The 6,725-nt window shown below is 38.7% G+C and overlaps 1 pseudogene; it reads right to left on the reverse strand.

Annotated features, from left to right (window-relative positions):
- Nucleotides 1-4,040: 4,040 nt before the first annotated feature.
- Nucleotides 4,041-6,060, reverse strand: LOC102826194 (annotated as a pseudogene).
- Nucleotides 6,061-6,725: the final 665 nt, after the last annotated feature.

Here is a 6,725-nt window from a genome sequence, read left to right on the forward strand (position 1 = left end):
TGAGTATCAGTGCGCATTTGTGGCAGACGAACCCACCAGTGGTGAGGGTGGGGGCTGGCAACTCGGCTCAGGTTCTCCCTCTATTCACCAGAATGGAGGTGGGCAAACAGTGAACGCGCCAATTACCAGATACCAAAAAAAATCAGAGCAAAGCAAATCTGACAAAGTATATTGTCCACCTTTGTACCAAGGTTCCTGTGGTGTTTTTCTGTGGTGTTTCTGCGGCCCCTGTTTTATCCCACTGCTTGGTCTCACCCAGGACGTCTGCTCAGGCCTCCAAGCCCTGCCCAGCATATTCAAAAGTTCGTGATTTTTTATTTCAGCTCCAAACTCCACAAGCTATAAGCCTTCAAACCTTTAAAATATTCCTATCTCTGTGGTTCCGAGTTTTGAGCTCTGCCCTGGCTCTGCTTTGCCTGGTATTCTGTGCTATTGCTGGCGGCGACCTTCACTGCGCCTCCACCCTAGCCGCCATCAAGCCCCGCCTCGAATACATTCTTCCTCCAATCTTGAGGCCACATTTTTCTTCATAGAACCCAGCTTCTCAGATTATTGCTCAGCATACAGGTTGTATAAGTATGGTGAAATGATGCAACCCTGTTGCACACCTTTACAAACTTGGAAATCCCATAGAGCTATTCTGCTCTGTTGACTTGACAGCATTTAACAACAAAAACAACACATTGAAGCCAATAGTTTAAATATTTTATCTGTCAATACTTTAAGTCTCTTCCTTACTTTCAGCAAGCAAGGTGGTTTCATCTGCATATTGCAGGTTGTTTATGACAGCCTTATGCCAGGTTCTTCCTCATATAATCCAACTTTTCTGTTGTTGTAGTTAGGTGCTCTGAACTTCTTTCTGATTCATAGCTACTCTATGAGCAATAGAGTGAAGCATTGCCCTGTCCTGTGCTATCTTCACAGTTTGTGCTGATTGAGCCCATATTTGTACCCACTGGATCAATCTACTTCTTTGATAATGTTCTTCTTTGTCCCTGACTCTTTACTTTACCAGGGACTGATCCCCCTGCTAACATGCCCAAGTTTGTGAGATGATATCTCACCATCTTTGCTTCTAAGAAGCATTCCGGTTGTATTTCAACAAGGAAAAATGTGTGCATTCTTCTGGTAGTTCATTGCATGTTTATGTTCAGTCAGCACTATAATTCAAATGCATGAATTCTTCTTTGAACTTCCTTAGTGTTCAGCTTTTGCATGTGTATTAGGCAGTTGAAAACACTGTAGCTTTGGTCAGGCACACCCTAGTTCTCAAAGTGACATCATAGTTCTTTAACACTTTAGGTTCAATTTATGTTGCAGTAGATATGTTGAATGCAAAAAATCCTTTGATTTCTTGACTGCTGTTTACGTGAACATTGATTGTAGATCCAAGTAAAATGAAACCCTTGACAACTTCAGTCTTTACTCTGTTTATCATAATCTTGTTAATGGCCTAGTTGTGAGAATTTTTGTTTTCTTTATATTAAGATGTATCCATATCTAAAAGTGTCCTGATATGGCCCTCTAGGATAAGCAGGGGACCTGGAACAGCAAGATCATTTAAACTGCCAAATGGGAGGTTCAATTTCACCAGCTGCTCATCAGAAACCCTGTACAGGGTTGATATGAGTCAGAACCAACTCAAGGGTACTTAATAACAACAACATATTGAAGGCAATAGTTATAAATTTTTCATCAGTAAGTGCTTTAAGTCTCTTTCTTGCTATCAGCAAGCAAGGTTGTGTCATCTGCATATTGCAGGTTGTTAATGACAGCCTTTTTACTATCTGATGCCGTGTTCTTCTTCATATAATCCAGCTTCTCTGATTATTTGCACAACATACAGATTGGTGAAAGGATATAACCAAGATTCACATATTTTCTGATCTTAAACCATGTAGTATTCCCTTGTTTTATTCAAAGCACAATCTCTTGGTCTATGTATTAGTATAGACTTGTAGGATAAGCACTGGACTACTAACCATAAGGTTAATAGTTCGTGCCCACTGGCCATTCCTTGGAAACCCTGTGCTAGGTTGCTGTGAGTTAAAACTAACTTGATGGCACTTAGCAACAACAACAACAATGACTAGGGTAAGCAGCCCTGGTGGAGTAGTGAATTATGAGGCAGGCTGCTAACTGCAAGGTCAGTAGTTCAGTTGAACCCACCCAGTATTCTTCAGTTACAAGATGATGTTGTCTGCTCTTGTAAAGATTTACAGTTTCAGAAACCCAAAGTCACAGTTCTATTCTGTCCTTTAAATTGTCACTCTGAGTGAGATTCGAGGAGATGGTAGTGGGTTTGGCTCTTATTTATTTATTTTTGGTTGGAAGCCTATATAACCTTGATTATCATGTATTTTTGAAGAAGTCTTTCAATTTTCTTATATTCATACCTTGTAAATTCAATGTTTTGATTATTAATAGATTTTGCTAAGAATTCTGTTCTAGAGGGTCTCTATGAGGCAGGATCAACTCAATTGCAATTGGTATGGTATGGGATTTTTGTACCACAATGTGTTTAACTAGTGTTTAAAGAGTATTTGGGTTATTTAAGTTTTTTTCAATAATAAAACCATTAAAGGAATTAAACCATTGCAAACCATCTGCACAGTTTTTATATAAATGGAACCTTTCAATTTTCTCAAAACATTGCAACTATAGGAGCTCTGGTAGCGTAGTGGTTACGAATTGGGCTGCAAACCTTAAGGTCAGCAGTTCGAAACTACCAGCCGCTCCGCGGGAGAAAGATGAGGCTTTCTACTCCCATAAAGATTTACACCCTTGGAAACCCTGTACAGGGTCGCTATGGGTCGGACCCGACTCGATGGCACTTAACAACAACAACAACATAGCAACCGATGGCTAATAAAATACTACAGTCTAGCACCATTTCTATCACCTTTACATTCTCATGGATGTGTTATAATAGCTCATTGTGGTTTGAATTTATGTTGTCCTGTGTGGTGCCATAGGCTAAGCACTCAACTTCAAGGTCAGTTTGAACCACAAGGTCTTTTGTTCAAACTTACCAGTCACTCTTCGGAAACTCTATACATTGTCACTATGAGTCGGAACTGACTTAACAACAACAATGACTAATAATGCTGAATATATTTTTCATTTGGCTATTAGATACGACATAATATAGTCTCTTTTGTGATATGTCTCTTCATTACTTTTGCCCATTTTTAAATTGCACTATTTTTGCTTGTTTTGTTTCACTTTATTGTTTAGTTCTGAAAGTTCTCTGTATATTTTAGATGCTAGTTTTTGATGGAATCCTGTGGCACTGTAGGATCAGCACCAGGCTGCAAACCTCAAATTTAGTGGTTTAAACCCACCAGCTGCTCCTTGTAAACCCTATACAGGATCTCTATGAGTCAAACCAACTTGACAGCACTTAACAATAATAGGCTTTGATAGATATGTGGTTTGCAAATACTTTGTCCCAGTCTGTAGTTTGTATTTCGATTCTTTGAGCAGGGTCTTCAGAAGGGGCAATAGTTGTAAATTTTGATGAAATCTATTTAATAATTTTCTTTTTATGAACTGTGAATTTCATGTCAAACCTATGAATTTTGAGCCCTAAGGTTTTTTGTATTTTTTTAAAATGTCTTACAATATGTTTTTAAAACATAGTAGTTTTTACTATGTTTTATATTTTTCTATTAAAAATATGCCTTTTATGTCCTTTCCAAACTTTATCACCCTTGCTAAAACTTGAAATTTCTGAATAAGATCAAGCACATCCTTGCCTTTTTCCTGATCTTAAAGTAGTTAGCCTTTCACCTAAAGTATAATGTTGTTGTTGTTAAATCTGAGCAGTTGATTCCAACTCATAATGACCCTGTATAGGGTTTCTGAGGTTTTAAATCGTCACGGTAGCAGAAAGCTTCATCTTTTTCCAGGCGAAGTGCTAGAATCCTGGAACTGTGGACCTTGTAGTTTGCAGTCCAGGGCTTATTTTATGGAGCCATAGCGCTCCCAAGTATAACATTGTTGTTGTTGTTGTTACATGCTGTCAAGTCAGTTTTGACTCATAGCAATCCTGTCCACCCTTTGGGAATGGGCTGGAAATGCTTGGCTCCTTGGTCCAATTTGAAACCCAAATATAAAGTTGGTATGTGAGTATAAATCTTGGACTTCACTCCCAAGGTTTCTCCAGAAATGACAGCAACTGTCACTCCGTTCTTACTGGGTTTAGGAATGTCTTCACTTTTAAGTTCCTGGTACTGAGGCTCCAACATCTTCTCTGAGCTCCTCAAATTCACCCACCGTTGTAGGCCATGAGCTGGATCCTTGTAGCACTACATCTCGGCATGTAGGATGCCCGGGCCTGCGGCCTGCGGTCATCCACTGCAGGCCTCCTGGATTCAATTTACCAAAGTATCCACAACAGTCCTCATGGGTCATGCGCCCTTCTTTCAGGAGGTAAGAGACTGTTTCAAAGCCTCGATGTGGATGATAAGGAAATCCACCCGGTCTATACCTTTAAATTCATCAAACAGTAAAAACGGATCCAGATATTTAAACTCCTGTCTGCCAATGCTTCTGTGCACCCGTACTCCCTGGTTGAGCATGGAAAGGGTACCTTTCTTGAAGGATCCTATGTCAAAGACTTTGAAAAGACAGTACAGTGTTTGGACACTGAGGACAGCATAATGGGGGTGGGAGCGCAGGAGGGGAGCCTGGTTTATGTTTGGTTTTTATATCAGAGCATAACTAGATTCATAAACTAAAGTGAGAAATTTCCCTTTCTCTTCTATTTTCTGAAGGAAGATGTATAGAACTAGTGTTAATCCTCCTTTTAAATTTTGAGAGCACTCTCCAGTGAAACCATTAGGTCCTTGACATTTTTATGAGAGTTTTTAAGCTACATATTTAATATCCTTAATTTTTATAGAGCTACTCAATGACCTGTTTTATTTTTGATAAATTGTAAAAGTGTGTGCTTTTTGAAGAATAGGATCATTTAACCTAAATTGTCAAATATGTGAGGATAGAGTTGATTTTAGTATTTCTGTACTATATCATTTTGATGTCTTCAGTGTTTGTAATGATTGTTGCTGTTGTTGTTCAGTGCCATCGAGTCGGTGCTGACCCAAAGCAGCCCTGTGTAGGGTTTTCAAGGAGCAATGGGTGATCTTGAACCGCTGACCTTGTGGTTCAAACTGACTTTGCAGTCTAGTGTATTAACCCACAGCGCAACACCAGGACTCCATGTTGTTGATGTTGTTAAGCGCCGTCAAGTCGATTCCAACCCACAGCTATCTTGTATAGGGTTTCTGAGGCACAGCTGGTGAGCTTGAACTGCCTACCTTGCAGTTCAAGTGACTTTGCAGTCTGGCACATTAACCCACAGCGCCACACCAGAACCCTGTTTAATTCCTGAGTGGATTTTGTTTCTTTTGTCCTATCTCTGTTTTTCTTTGTTAATATTGCTAGAAGTTAGTCAATTTTATTGATGTTTTAACCTTAACACCTGTTTATTCATTGTTAATCTCCAATGTTTGTCTGTTCTCACTTGTTTGCTTTCTGCTCCTGGTGTGCTGTAGGAAAAGCAATGGACTGCTAACCACAAGGTCAGCAGCTTAAACCCAAAAGCAGTTCCTTAGGAACCTATACAAGACCATTATGAGTCGGAACCAACTTGATCGCACTTAACAGCAAAACCTTTTATTTCCTTCCTTCTTCCTTTGGGTTTAGTCTAATCTCCTCATTGTAGATTTTGACATGAGAAAAAATTGTTGATTTGAGACTTTTCATCTCATCTAAGCATTTTGTGGTACAAAATTTCTTTTAAGACCTACTTTAGCTGTGTTCCACAAATTTCATTTTCATTCAGTTCAATTTGGTTTTTACATTTTCTTTAAAACTTCTTCCTTGAGCCATAAATAATTTAGAGTAGTACTGCTTAGATTCCCTGTGTTATCTTTAGGTTAACAATGCCTAGTTTAAAATTACAAAGTGTAATTTTAATTCTTTTAAACTGGTTGATGTTTGTTTTTGCTATGATAATAACCCACTCCCACTTACACTGAGTGTATTCTGACCCATAATGCCTCTACTGTTGTTGTTAAATGCCATAGAGTCAGTTTCAATTTATAGTAACCCTGTACAGGGTTTCTGAGGAGTTGCTGGTGGGCTTGAATTACTGACCTTGAGATTAGCAGTCCAGTGCTTATCCTATAGTGCCACTTTAGGATCCTGTAGCAACCTTATAGGACCCTATGGGACAAAATAAAACTTCTCCTTAGACTTTCCAAGACTGTAAAATTTTATGGGTGCAGAAAACTTCATCTTTCTCTGTCAGAACAGTTGGTGGGTTCAAAGTATCAACATTTCAGTTAGCAGCCCAGTTTTCAACCCATTTTGTGACATCAGGGCTCCTTCTATTTTATACAGAGTATATGTATATGTATATGTATATGTATATATATATGTTGTTGTTATGTGCTGTGGAGTTGGTTCTGACTCATAGAGACCCTGTACAGGGTTTCTGAGGTATAAATCTTTACAGGAGCAGAAAGCCTCATCTTTCTCTCACGGAATAGCTGCCAGTTTTGAACTGCTGGCCTTGCGGTTTGCATCCCGATTCATAACCACTATGCTATCAGAGTTTATATATATATATATATACATCTATTTTGTATGAAATATAAATTTAATGTATATTCTATTACTGTTTTGTGTTTTATAAATGTCAATTAGAACTTTCTTGT

This window comes from Chrysochloris asiatica, unplaced genomic scaffold, assembly GCF_000296735.1.
Source record: "Chrysochloris asiatica unplaced genomic scaffold, ChrAsi1.0 scaffold00193, whole genome shotgun sequence".
NCBI lineage: Eukaryota > Metazoa > Chordata > Mammalia > Afrosoricida > Chrysochloridae > Chrysochloris > Chrysochloris asiatica.